The sequence below is a fragment of the Triticum urartu genome, chromosome 1A, assembly GCF_056163025.1.
Source record: "Triticum urartu cultivar PI428250 chromosome 1A, HENAU_Tu73, whole genome shotgun sequence".
NCBI lineage: Eukaryota > Viridiplantae > Streptophyta > Magnoliopsida > Poales > Poaceae > Triticum > Triticum urartu.
In genome coordinates this window covers 63,351,506-63,366,425 of record NC_141873.1, presented here as the reverse complement: position 1 = coordinate 63,366,425, position 14,920 = coordinate 63,351,506, and positions in this window count along the sequence as shown.

The window sequence follows — 14,920 nt, the reverse complement described above, 5'->3', positions numbered from 1 at the left end:
CCCACGTTTCGAGACGCGGTTGTCATTGACACGTCTTGTCAAAGAAGAGATTGTGTCCCCTTATTACGGGATTCTCATCAACACGGGCATGGGTAACCCAACCGTGCCGTTTACACAACCCTTGGGAGCAGGCGAATTTTAAGGCGAATGGGGGGGGGCGTTCGATATTCATCGCCTTTATAAGGAGATAAGATTCCCCTTTCTTCTCCCACGCTTTCTTCCTGCCTCTCCGTTCTCGAGCTCCAACGCCCAAGTGATCATTCATTCCCATTCAAACAAACACCAACCATGTCCGGATCTGGAGCCGGCGGCAAGTGGATGGCCTCCTCCGTTAAAAGGAAAGATACAGAGGAGCTCCGAAAGGCCGGATACCTGGCCAAGGAGATCGTTTACCGACTTCCGGCCAAGGGACTGATCGTCCCCACCCCCGATCCTCATGAGAGAGTGGTGTTCCTCACGCATTTTGTCCATGGGCTGGGATTCCCTCTCCACCTGTTTGTCTGCGGACTGATGTTTTATTCTGGGCTAGATTTCCATGATCTAGCCCCCAACTTTATCCTCAACATCTCGGCATTTATAGTCGTGTGCGAGGCCTTTCTCCGCATCCCACCTCATTTCGGCCTATGGCTGAAGACCTTCAATGTGAAGCCCAAGGTGGTGAGCGGTCAATAGGCAGAGTGCGGAGGAGCTATGTTGGGAAAGATGCCCAACGTCACCTGGCTCGAAGGTTCTTTTGTGGAAATGGTGAAGGGGTGGCAGTCGGGGTGGTTCTACATCACCTAGCCGCGCGACACCAACTGGACGGCGGCCCTCGAATTCTGATCCGGAGCTCCGATGCGGCTCATGTCCTGGCAAGAGAAGGGCCTAACCTAGGGTTCTCCGGGCGAGCTGATAGGGCTCCAGACGTGTGTCCAGAACATGATATCCAACAAGATCAAGCTTGTCAATGTGATCCAGGTTATGCTCATCCGCCGGATCCTCCCATGCCAACGCCGAACTTACTATTTGTGGGAATTCGATCCGGCCAAGCACCAGACGCTGCTAGAGCTCTTCAGAACAACGCACGAGGATATCTGGAAAGTGCTTTTCAAGGCCGGCGAGACGCCACCGCCTACAACCGAGGATCGTGGGCTTAGCTCAAAGCGCCAAGCCAATTCGGTAAGTTCTTTCACGCTCTCAAGGCATAATCTTTACTAGCGTGTTGTGAGAAAGAATTCTAAGATCTCCTATCAATTTTTTCCTTAGGCCTGGACCGACATAGCGAGGCGGATTAACTGTCCAGGCCCGCTACCCGAACACAAGGAGATCTCACTGCTGACAAAGATGTTGTTCCCGTCGCCTTATGACGTGCCAGAGAAGAAGACCAAAAAGGCGGCCAAGGGTACCAGGAGTGGCCTTCGGCGAAAGGATACTTCGGGCCTGTCGTCTGAAGACAAGACTGACCCTTCGGTCGCTGAAGACGGCGACTAGGAGGAGGAAGAAGACAACTCCCCCCCTGAGGGGGGGGGAGAAAAGGGTGGCCTCCACGAACCTGGAGGCGAAGGCACCCAAGAGGGGGAAGGGCTCCCTCGCGGATAACTCCGTGTGGGATGTCGATAGCAGTCCGAAGCGAATGCCCCGGACCAAGCCTCGGGCCGCTTTGTGAGTACCAAAGACCTTATGCTCGTCCCAATGTATGGCCCTTCCCCTTTGCCATATTAATATGTTTAATTTATGCTATTGCATTCCGGCCCACGACAGTTCTCCACAATCCTCGACAGAGGGATCGCTAGACTCAAAGGAGATGGCTAGCATGTCGCCGCCACCTGCTCACTCTACCTCACCCAAAGGCGATGATGAGGTGGTGTCCCAAAGGGTCTTTCCCGACCAAGGGGAGGCTCCGGATATCGTCAGGGCAGCGTCCAAGGATGACTCCACGGCCGCCGGACACATGGGGGAAGAAGCCCCCATGGGGACTGATGGTGGGGGCCGAGTTCCATTCGGCCCTCAGCCGAATATCATTCCGGAGACCTGCACGGCTCTGGAGTTCAGCAAACGGCCTTCCCCGAAAGGAGGGGGTGTGCCTGTTCCACTGGTGACCTCCGTCCAACTAGAGGCGCTGGATGATCTGCTGGAAGCACTGCGAGGCGCTTCCATTGTAGATGAACACCATGCCCTTATGGGTACGGTGGTCAAAAAGGTTCAGTCTGCCAAAAGCGGGATGACCGAAGCCTGCACTAGCCTTTTAACAGGCTTTGAGGTAATAATAATTGTAGAAAGAATATCACAGCGTAGACATTAGCCCTTGATGCTCTGTGCGGTGTTCGGAAAGAAAAGCCGAACAGAGGATCAAAACAATTTTCGTAGGAGTCTAACATATGATGTCTATGTAAATAAGCAGGCATCGCTGCTGGCTGCTGCCGCTCATACTGCGGAGGTCTCCGAACTGAAGCGAAGCCTGCAGCGGGCCGAGGAAGAGCTCAGCCTTGTGAAGAAGCAGCTGGAAGACAACCAAGGTATGCAGTAAACTGTGTGTGTATGTCAGGAAGGATGAATACACCGTGTTGACTAAAGTGTCATGAACTATGCTAGGGGCCACGACCGAGGTGGCGGCCCTCAAGAAGGCATTAGTTGAGGCCGAGGATAAAGCGGCCAAGGAACACGCTTTACACGAAAAGCACGAGGCCCGGGTCAGCGAAGTTCAGCAAGAGCTTCAGGATTCCGTCAACAAGTACGAGTCCCTGGAGCGTGATTCTAACACGCAGGCGTCCGAACTTGCGGAGGCCCGCCAGAGCGCACAAGAGGCTCGAGCCGAGGCCCCGAGCGCCCTTCAGGGACTCCAGGCGGCTAAGAAGATTGTGGCGGGTAAGGCTTTCATTATGCCAAGCAAGTCTGTGAAGGAGACGCTCCTTTTACTTACCCGAATTTGGTGCTCTACAGGGGCGTTTACGGATTTGCCGTGCAGTGTATCCGATGCTGCTGAATTCTATCGAGCCGAGGAAGGGAGTTCGAGGGAGAAACTGTTCTGGTCTCAATATCTTGGACCAGAACATCCGGTATCCTTTAGCGACCAGCTAAAACAGTTGGTCGAGCTACACAAGGCGGCCGAGCTGGCCATGAGGGACCTGATAGTCCGGCTATGGCCTGCCGCGCCGGTACCCAGCAGCTACTTCGGGCTTGTGAAGCGGCTTGTTAGTGCCTGCCCGCGGCTTGAGGCCGTAAAGCGGTCGGTATGTATTGAAGGTTCCCGGATGGCCTTTGCTCGCTGCAAGATGTGGTGGGCGAAGATGGACACCGTCGAGCTGACCAAGGGGCCGCCGAAGGGCAAGGAGCACCGTACACCCGAGCGCTATTTTGCGGATGTGAGGGGTCTTGTATTGTAGCCACGCAGCGCGGGCAGGACATTATTTTCGAGTGAACACACTCGTATTTTGTCTTGTATGATGACAACAAATCCGCTTTGTAATATAATTTATGTTTTGATTGTATCCTCCTGTGCGGCCGTGTTGTATGAAATCTGAGGGTTGGCCAGTCGTCGGCTTCTGCCCTCACGTAGGTAGTACGGAGGTGTTCGGGATGGTATCTAAACAATCTTGATCCAATTATGTAGTCCTTGAAGGAGTTGTTTAGCGCAACGAACCAGGCAACCAGACTATATGGCTTGAACGCCCTCACTTAGCCATAGGAGTTTCATAATAAAACATAGGCGCAGCCCCTGGTATGTGAACCAGAGTGCTGTCAGCGTCTGATCAGGAAGTACGATCCTTCATGAAATGCGGAAAAACCTCCAACGATTTGAGACCTCCAAACAGCTGACCGGCTCTCGCCACATCATGACAGTCAGTTTTCGGCTTTCTCTACTGAGGTGCTCATCCGGTTTAGAGTAGGGCACAATCGCAGTAGTTCTCTCTTTACTACCTAGCCGATGTAGCGGAACGTAGGGTAGCGAGCACAGGAGCCGGGCAACCCAACTATTGACCAAAGACATGATTCAGAGCCAATTGATACGTCTCCAACGTATCTATATTTTTTGATTGCTCCATGCTATATTATCTACTGTATTGGACATTATTGGGCTTTATTATCCACTTTTATATTATTTTTGGGACTAACCTATTAACCGGAGGCCCAGCCCAGAATTGTTGTTTTTTGCCTGTTTTAGGGTTTTGAAGAAAAGGAATATCAAACGGAGTCCAAACAGAATGAAACCTTCGGGAATGTGATTTTCTCAACGAACAAGACCCAGGAGACTTGGACCCTACGTCAAGACACAAAAGAGGAGGCCACGAGGTAGGGGGCGCACCTACCACCCCCCAGGCGTGCCCTCCACCCTCGTGGCCCCCCTGTTGCTCCACCAACGTACTCCTTCCTCCTATATATACCTACGTACCCCCAAACGATCAGATACGGAGCCAAAACCCTAATTCCACCGCCGCAACTTTTTGTATCCATGAGATCCTTTCTTGGGGCCTGTTCCGGAGCTCCGCCGGAGGGGGCATCGATCACGGAGGGCTTCTACATCAACACCATAGCCCCTCCGATGAAGTGTGAGTAGTTCACCTCAGACCTACGGGTCCATAGTTAGTAGCTAGATGGCTTCTTCTCTCTTTTTGGATCTCAATACAATGTTCTCCCCCTCTCTTGTGGAGATCTATTCGATGTAATCTTCTTTTTGTGGTGTGTTTATTGAGACCGATGAATTGTGGGTTTATGATCAAGTCTATCTATGAACAATATTTGAATCTTCTTTGAATTCTTTTATGTATGATTGATTACCTTTGCAAGTCTCTTTGAATTATCAGTTTGGTTTGGCCTACTGGATTGATCTTTCTTGCAATGGGAGAAGTGCTTAGCTTTGGGTTCAATCTTGTGGTGTCCTTTCCCAGTGACAGTATGGGCAGCAAGGCACGTATTGTATTGTTGCCATCGAGGATAACAAGATGGGGTTTTCATCATATTGCATGAGTTTATCCCTCTACATCATGTCATCTTGCTTAAGGCGTTACTCAGTTTTCATTAACTTAATACTCTATATGCATGCTGGATAGCGGTCGATGAGTGGAGTAATAGTAGTAGATGTAGGTAGGAGTCGGTCTACTTGTCTCGGACGTGATGCCTATATACATGATCATACCTAGATATTCTCATAACTATGCTCAATTCTGTCAATTGCTCAACAGTAATTTGTTCACCCACCGTAGAATACGTATGCTCTCGAGAGAAGCCACTAGTGAAACCTATGGCCCCCGGGTCTATCTTCATCATATTAATCCCCTAATACTTAGTTATTTCCTTTGCTTTTTCCTTTGCTTTTATTTTACTTTGCATCTTTATCACAAAAATACCAAAAATATTATCTTATCATATCTATCAGATCTCACTCTCGTAAGTGGCCGTGTAGGGATTGACAACCCCTTATCGCGTTGGTTGCGAGGATTTATTTGTTTTGTGCAGGTGCGAGGGACTCGCGTGTAGCCTCCTACTAGATTGATACCTTGGTTCTCAAAAACTGAGGGAAATACTTACGCTACTTTGCTGCATCATCCCTTCCTCTTCGGGGAAAACCAACGCAATGCTCAAGAGGTAGCAAGAAGGATTTCTGGTGTCGTTGCCGGGGAGGTCTATGCAAAAGTCAATATACCAAGTACCCATCACATACCCTTATCTCCCGCATTACATTATTTTCCATTTGCCTCTCGTTTTCCTCTCTCCCACTTCACCCTTGTCGTTTTATTCGCCCTCTCTCTCTATCCTCCCTCTCTTTCTCTATATGCCTTTTTTCCGCTTGTTTTTTGTTTGCTTGTGTGTTAGTTTGCTTGCTTGTCACGATGGCTCAAGATAATACTAAATTGTGTGACTTCACCAATACCAACAATAATGATTTTATTAGCACTCCGATTGCTCCTCTTACTGATCCTGAATCATGTGAAATTAATACTGCTTTGCTGAATCTTGTCATGACAGATCCGTTTTCCGACCTTCCTAGTGAAGATGCCGCTACCCATCTAAATAGCTTCGTTGATTTGTGTGATATGCAAAAGAAGAAAGATGTGGATAATGATATTGTTAAATTGAAGCTATTTCCTTTTTCGCTTAGAGATCCTGCTAAAGCTTGGTTTTCGTCTTTGCCTAAAAATAGTATTGCTTCATGGAACAAGTGCAAAGATGCTTTTATCTCTAAGTATTTTCCTCCCGCTAAGATCATCTCTCTTAGAAACGATATTATGAATTTTAAGCACCTTGATCATGAACATGTTGCACAAGCTTGGGAGAGAATGAAACTAATGATACGTAATTGCCCTACTCATGGTTTAAATTTGTGGATGATTATACAAAAAATTTATGCCGGATTGAATTTTGCTTCTAGAAATCTTTTAGATTCGGCCGTAGGAGGCACTTTTATGGAAACCACTTTAGGAGAAGCTACTAAACTCCTAGATAATATTGTGGTTAATTATTCTCAATGGCATACTGAATGATCTACTAATAAAAAGGTGCATGCGATAGAATAAATTAATGTTTTGAGTGGAAAGATGGATGAACTTATGAAATTATTTACTAGTAAGAGTGTTTCTTCTGATCCTAATGATATGCCCTTGTCTACTTTGATTGAGAATAATAATGAATCTATGGCTAGTAAAATAGTTTATAAACCATAGATAAGTTGGAATACAGTAGGTTTAACACCAATATAAATAAAGAATGAGTTCATTACAGTACCTTGAAGTGGTCTTTTGTTTTCTTTCGCTAAAGCTCACAAGATTTTCTACTTTGAGTTTTGTGTTGTGAAGTTTTCAAGTTTTGGGTAAAGATTTGATGGATTATGGAACAAGGAGTGGCAAGAGCCTAAGCTTGGGGATGCCCATGGCACCCCCAAGATAATCTAAGGACACCTAAAATCCCAAGCTTGGGGATGCCCCGGAAGGCATCCCCTCTTTCGTCTACTTCTATCGGTAACTTTACTTGGAGCTATATTTTTATTCACCACATGATATGTGTTTTGCTTGGAGCGTCTTGTATGATTCGAGTCTTTATTTGTTAGTTTACCACAATCATCCTTGCTGTACACACCTTTTGAGAGAGCCATACATGATTTGGAATTTGTTAGAATACTCTATGCTTCGCTTGTATCTTTTGAGTTATATAGTTTTGATCTAGTACTTCACTTATATCTTTTAGAGCACGGTGGTGGATTTGTTTTATAGAAACCATTGATCTCTCATGCTTCACTTAGATTATTTTGAGAGTCTTAAATAGCATGGTAATTTGCTTAAAATCCTAATATGCTAGGTATTCAAGATTAGTAAAAAATTCTTATGAGTGTTTTGAATACTAAGAGAAGTTTGATGCTTGATGATTGTTTTGAGATATGGAGGTAATAATATCAAAGTCGTGCTAGTTGAGTAGTTGTGAAATTGAGAAATGCTTGTGTTGAAGTTTGCAAGTCCCGTAGCATGCACGTATGGTAAACGATATGTAACAAATTTGAAACATGAGGTGTTATTTGATTGTCCTCCTTATGAGTGGTGGTCGGGGACGAGCGATGGTCTTTTCCTACCAATCTATCCCCCTAGGAGCATGCGCGTAGTGCCAAGGTTTTTCATGACTTGTAGATTTTTGCAATAAATATGTGAGTTCTTTATGACTAATGTTGAGTCCATGGATTATACGCACTCTCACCCTTCCATCCTTGCTAGCCTCTTCGGTACCGTGCATTGCCCTTTCTCACATTGAGAGTTGGCACAAACTTCACAAGTGCATCCAAACCCCCTGATATGATACGCTCTTTCACACATAAACCTCCTTATATCTTCCTCAAAACAGCCACCATACCTACCTATTATGGCATTTCCATAGCCATTCCGAGATATATTGCCATGCAACTTTCCACCATTCTGTTTATCATGAAACATTCATTATTGTCATATTGCTTAGCATGATCATGTAGTTGACATAGTATTTGTGGAAAAGCCACCGTTCATAATTCTTTCATACATGTCACTCTTGGTCCATTGCATATCCTAGTACACCGTCGGAGGCATTCATATAGAGTCATCTTTTGTTCTAGTATCGAGTTGTAATCATTGAGTTGTAAATAAATAGAAGTGTGATGATCATCATTTTCTAGAGCATTGTCCCAAGTGAGGAATTATATAAAAAAAGAGAAAGGCCAAATAAAAAAGGAGAAAGGCCAAATAAAGAAAATGAGAGAAAAAGAGAGAAGGGACAATGTTACTATCCTTTGACACACTTGTGCTTCAAAGTAGCACCGTAATCTTCATGATAGAGAGTCTCTTGTTTTGTCACTTTCATATACTAGTGGGAATTTTCATTATAGAACTTGGCTTGTATATTCCAACAATGGGCCTCCTCAAGTGCCCTAGGTCTTCGTGAGCAAGAAAGTTGGATGCACACCCACTTAGTTTCTTTTGTTGAGCTTTCATACATTTATAACTCTAGTGCATCCGTTGCATGGCAATCCCTACTCCTTGCATTAGCATCAATCGGTGGGCATCTCCATAGCCCATTGATTAGCCTCGTTGATGTGAGACTTTCTCCTTTTTGTCTTATCCACATAACCCCCCTCATTATACTCTATTCCACCCATAGTGCTATTTCCATGGCTCACGCTCATATATTGCGTGAAAGTTTATAGGTTTGAGATTACTAAAGTATGAAACAATTGATTGGCTTGTCATCGGGGTTGTGCATGATGAGAGCATTCTCGTGTGACGAAAATGGAGCATGACTAAAATATATGATTTTTAGGGATGAACTTTCTTTGGCCATGTTATTTTGAGAAGACATAATTGCTTTGTTAGTATGCTTGAAGTATTATTATTTTTATGTCAATATGAACTTTTGTCTTGAATCTTTCGGATCTGAATATTCATACCACAATTAAGAAGAATTATATTAAAATTATGCCAAGTAGCACTCCGCATCAAAAAAATTGTTTTTATCATTTACCTACTCGAGGACGAGCAGGAATTAAGCTTGGGGATGCTTGATACGTCTCCAACGTATCTATAATTTTTGATTGCTCCATGCTATATTATCTACTGTTTTGGACATTATTGGGCTTTATTATCCACTTTTATATTATTTTTGGGACTAACCTATTAACCGGAGGCCCAACCCAGAATTGATGTTTTTTTCCTGTTTTAGGGTTTCGAAGAAAAGGAATATCAAACGGAGTCCAAATGGAATGAAACCTTCGGGAACGTGATTTTCTCAACGAACAAGACCCAGGAGACTTGGACCCTATGTCAAGACACAAAAGAGGAGGCCACGAGGTAGGGGGCGCGCCTACCCCCCAGGCGCGCCCTCCACCCTCATGGGCCCCCTGTTGCTCCACCAACGTACTCCTTCCTCCTATATATACCTACGTACCCCCAAACGATCAGATATGGAGCCAAAACCCTAATTCCACCACCGCAACTTTTTGTATCCACGAGATCCCATCTTGGGGCCTGTTCCGGAGCTCCGCCGGAGGGGGCATCGATCACGGAGGGCTTCTACATCAACACCATAGCCCCTCCGATGAAGTGTGAGTAGTTCACCTCAGACCTACGGGTCCATAGTTAGTAGCTAGATGGCTTCTTCTCTCTTTTTGGATCTCAATACAATGTTCTCCCCCTCTCTTGTGGAGATCTATTCGATGTAATCTTCTTTGTGCAGTGTGTTTGTTGAGACCGATGAATTGTGGGTTTATGATCAAGTCTATCTATGAACAATATTTGAATCTTCTCTGAATCCTTTTATGTATGATTGGTTATCTTTGCAAGTCTCTTTGAATTATCAGTTTGGTTTGGCCTACTGGATTGATCTTTCTTGCAATGGGAGAAGTGCTTAGCTTTGGGTTCAATCTTGCGGTGTCCTTTCCCAGTGACAGTAGGGGCAGCAAGGCACGTATTTACCACTAATGCATATAATGCTAAATTCGGGGTGCCGAACTATACTTATAAGAAGTGTTCGGACTTTTGGTTCCGTAATGTGGGGTGTTACAAAGCCCCTGACAAACATCAAAACGTACCAAAGTGTACGGGTGCTACCTGATGGGGTTATCCACATGGAAACTGGAAAAAAGGAAAAGAGAGAAAGAAAACAGAAAAGATGTAAAGGTAAAAAACTGGGGTCCTACAGGCCCAGCTACAAACTGTTTTCATTGTAATGTAATTAGTACGTCAAGGCGCATTGATACAAGTAGTGCAATAAGCAACAGGCTATTTAGCACGCCGAAAGCAGGGGATAGCTGCATGTGGTTCCTGGAAAACAGGTAGAGTTATCGTTAACAGAATCACCTAAAAAGTCCCCGTATGTCTGCGCTCCTCGCCATCTTGGTGTATTTATCCATCAAGAGGACCGATAACCAGACCCCCCCGATGGGGCCTGTAGGATTAAAACCTGAAAGAAAACAAGCAGAGTGAAAGTATATGTGTATCTGATGTCGGTTGAGCCGTGCCGTGGATCACAAGCTAGCTATGCCTCCGTCGATGCCCATGGAATTTTGAGTGCGTAGTTATGTACGCGCGACACGTATGCCACCGCTTGATCAGGATTGAGACGGAGGCTGGATTGCTAGTCGAGCTCCTGACGAGCCAAGCTCTCCTGCTGCAGAGTAGTTCGGGCCCTCTTAAGGGTGTCCGAGGGCTCGGCAGCCGAATGAAGGTTCTGCTTGAGAAGGTCGCTTCCGCGTGGACCGGGCATCTTGAGCTTCAGATAAGCATAGTGTGGCACTGTGTTGAATCGAGCAAACACGGTTCGTCCGAGCAGTGCATGATAGCCGCTGCAGAATGGGACGATATCGAAGACTAACTCCTCGCTTCGGAAGTTGACCAGAGATCCGAAGACAACCTCTAATGTGATTGAGCCCGTACAACGGGCCTCTATGCCTGGAATGACTCCTTTAAAGGTGGTCTTTGTAGGCTCGATCCTTGATGGGTTAATGCCCATTTTTCGCACTGTATCCTGATAGAGAAGATTGAGGCTGCTACCGCCGTCCATAAGGACACGAGTCAGGTGGAACCCATCAATTATTGGGTCTAAGACTAGTGCAGCTGAGCCTCCATGACGGATACTGGTCGGGTGATCCCGGCGATCAAAAGTGATCGGGCATGACGACCATGGATTGAATTTTGGGGCGACTGGCTCTATTGCGTAGACGTCCCTGAGCGCACGCTTGCGCTCCCTCTTTGGGATGTGGGTAGCATATATCATGTTCACCATTTTGACCGGAGGGGGAAACTTCTCATGTCCCCCCGTGTTCGGTTGTCGTGGCTCTTCGTCATCGTCCTCGCTTTGCGATCCCTTTTCCCTATTCTCGGCGTTTAATTTGCCGGCCTGTTTGAAAATCCAGCACTCTCTATTTGTATGATTAGGAGGCTTGTCGGGGGTGCTGTGAATCTGGCATGGACGATCAAGTGTGCGGTCCAAGCTGGATGGGCCCGAATTGTTCTTTTGGAATGGCTTCTTCCGCTGACCGGACTTAGAGCCACTGAATCCGGCGTTGACCGCCATATCCTCGGTGTTGTCACTGTTGTTTCGGCGCTTGTATCTATTGCGTAGGGACTTGTCTTTGTTACTTTTAACTTCAGGGGTGTCGGCGTCGCTTGCATTGTTTTTGCTATGGGCCGACCAACTGTCCTCGCCCGCACAAAAGCGGGTCATGAGTGCCGTGAGGGCCGCCATGGATTTTGGCTTTTCTTGGCCGAGGTGGCGAGCGAGCCATTCGTCGCGGATGCTATGCTTGAAAGCTGCTAGAGCTTCAGCGTCCGGACAGTCGACAATTTGGTTCTTTTAAGTTAGGAACCTTGTCCAGAATTTCCTGGCGGACTTTCCGGGCTGTTGAACTATATGGCTTAAGTCATCAGTGTCCGGAGGTCGAACATATGTACCTTGGAAATTATCGAGGAAAGCCTCTTCCAAGTCCTCCCAGTTGTCAATGGAATTTTCAGGCAGACTGTTTAGCCAATGCCGACTTGGCCCTTTGAGTTTTAGAGGGAGGTATTTTATGGCGTGGAGGTCATCTCCGCGGGCCATATGGATGTGGGGAATGAAGTCCTCGATCCACACCGCGGGGTCCGTGGTTCCATCGTATGATTCTATGTTCATGGGCTTGAATCCTTCGGGGAATTCGTGATCCAGGACCTCATCAGTGAAGCAATGAGGGTGTGCGGGGCCTCTATATTGGGTTGTACAGTGACGCAGCTCTGATGGATTCTGTCTGTGGTGTTCAGCCCGCGCATGACTGGGTTTGTCACGTCCGAATAGGTGGCCGTTGTCACGTGTCGAGGCGCATCCTCGCGGTCCGTATATTGATCTGGTATGTCCTGCTTTATTGTTCAGGTTCTGCCGGAGGTCATATGTATGGCCGTGGGATAATTTACCTCTACCTGAGTGATGAGGCGGGGTGGGCTGGTGTTCGGCATGAGTTGCCGTTTTGTCCCGACCACGTGGTGGTCGGTCGGCCGTATTGTGCGATGGTGGTATGTACTCCGGCGCTTCCTCGTCGAACTGAGGTAGCAATTTGCGCTTTGTGTAGCTTTTGGTTGGGCGCTTGAGGCCGTATTCTTCGGTTGCTAGGACATCATTCCATTTATCATTGAGCAGATATTGGTCAGCTTGAAGCTGCTGCTGTTTCTTTTTCAGGCTCCTTGCCATGGCTATTAGCTGGCGCTTGAAGCGCTCCTGCTCAAGAGGTTCCTCGGGCACGATGAAATCTTCGGTGCCGAGGCTCACCTCATCTTCGGAGAGCGAAAGGTAATTATCATCCTCCGAATCTTCGTGTGTGTCCTATTTAATGGGGCTAACCTACTCATCTTCCCGTTCATCTTATTTGTTTACTTTATCGACGGGGTCTTCATTGTCTTCGGCACCTTCCGGAGTGTCAGCTTCTCCTGTGCCGGTTTTGCTGTCTTTACTGCGGCGCGACTTAGAGCGGCGCCGCTGACGCCAGCGCTTGGACTGTATTTCGGAAGGATTATCCTCAACTTGGTTTTCCTTATCGTCGCCGTTGTTCTCCTTTGGTGCATCCACCATGTTTACGTCCTACGAGGAAGTGGCCATCCAGCGTCCGGTGAACGGCAGGTTCTAGGTCTCTTCTTCTCCGGCATCGTCGTCCATACCATCGATGTCCTCGGAGTCGTAATCAAGTTCGTCGGTTAAATCCTCGATCGTGGCTATAAAGTGGGTGGCGGGTGGGAAGTAAAATTCTCCATCGTAAGCCCCTAGTTCGAGCCGGATATAGTTCGGCTGAGAGTTCTCCGCCAAGGACAAATTTTTAATGAGTTTAGCACATCTCCCAACGACGAGTGCTGGAAGAGGTCTGCGGCGCTGAATTTGAAGATCAATAAACGATCAAGCTCGGTGTCAGCAGGCTCGCGTGGTTCGGAACCTACGGCCGGAGACGAGTCCGGCATTCCGGTGGCATAGGCGTCGTGTGAGACCAGGTCCATGTGCGGCTCCAATGCCGTGGAATCTGCGGCCTTCGAGGTGGGGTTGATCCTCTCGTCTTTGGATGGCGCGACCTGCTCCGGCTCTAGGGCCAGAGCGGTTACAGGAGCGATCTCCTGGATGCGGCCCGATGACAGATTTAGGTCATGATCATCGGGGTGACCGGGAGCGGCTACCACGGTATCGAATTCGGCAAAGATTAAGTCTCCACGGATGTTCGTGATGTAGTTCAAGCTCCCGAATCTGACCTGATGGCCAGGGGCATAGCTTTCGATCTGCTCCAGATGGCCAAACGAGTTGGCCCGCAGTGCGAAGCCGCCGAACCATGAAGATCTGCCCAGGGAGGAAAGTTCCTCCGCAGACAGCGTCATTATTGACGACGGTGTCAAAACCGGCGGATCTCAGGTAGGGGGTCCCCAACTATGCGTCTAAGGTTGATGGTAACAAGAGACAGGGGACACGATGTTTACCCAGGTTCGGGCCCTCTCTATGGAGGTAATACCCTACTTCCTGATTGATTGATCTTGATGAATATGAGTATTACAAGAGTTGATCTACCACGAGATCGTAATGTCTAAACCCTAGAAGTCTAGCCTGTATGACTACGGTATTGAGTATATCCTTTCCAGACTACACCCTCCGGTTTATATAGACACCGGGGGGTCTAGGGTTACATAGAGTCAGTTACATAAGATGGAATCTTCATAGTTGTTCGTCAAGCTTGCCTTCCACGCCAAGGAGAGTCCCATCCGGACATGGGTACAGCCTTCGGTCTTCATATCTTCACAGCCCATCAGTCCGGCCCATAGATAACAGGTCAAACGCCCGAGGACCCCTTAATCCAGGACTCCCTCACCCCCTCCACAGATTTCCACCTCGGTCATATCGTTGTAGAGCTTAGGCGAAGCCTTGCATTGGTAACTTCATCATCACCGTCATCACACTATCGTGATGACGAAACTCTCCTTCGACCTCAGCTGGATCTAGAGTTCGTGGGACGTCACCGAGCTGAACGTGTGCATATCGCGGAGGTGGCGTACCTTCGGTGCTAGGATTGGTCGGATCGTTGCTACCTCTTGAGCATGCGTTGGTTTTCCCTTGAATAGGAAAGGGTGATGCAGCAACGTAGCATAAGTATTTCCCTCAGTTTTTGAGAACCAAGGTATCATTCCAGTAGGAGACTACACGCAAATCGCCTAGTACCTGCACAAACAATCAAGAACCTTGCAACCAGCGCGATAAAGGGGTTGTCAATCCCTTCACGGCCACTTGCAAAAGTGAGATCCGATAAAGATAATAAGATAAATATTTTTGGTATTTTTGTTGTATAGATTGAAAAGTAAAGATTGCAAAATAATTAGTAAACTAGAATTATAGATCGGAAACTTATATGATGTAAAGTAGACCCGAGGGCCATAGGTTTCACTAGTGGCTTCTCTCAAGATAGCATATATTACGGTGGGTGAACAAATTACTGCCGAGCAAT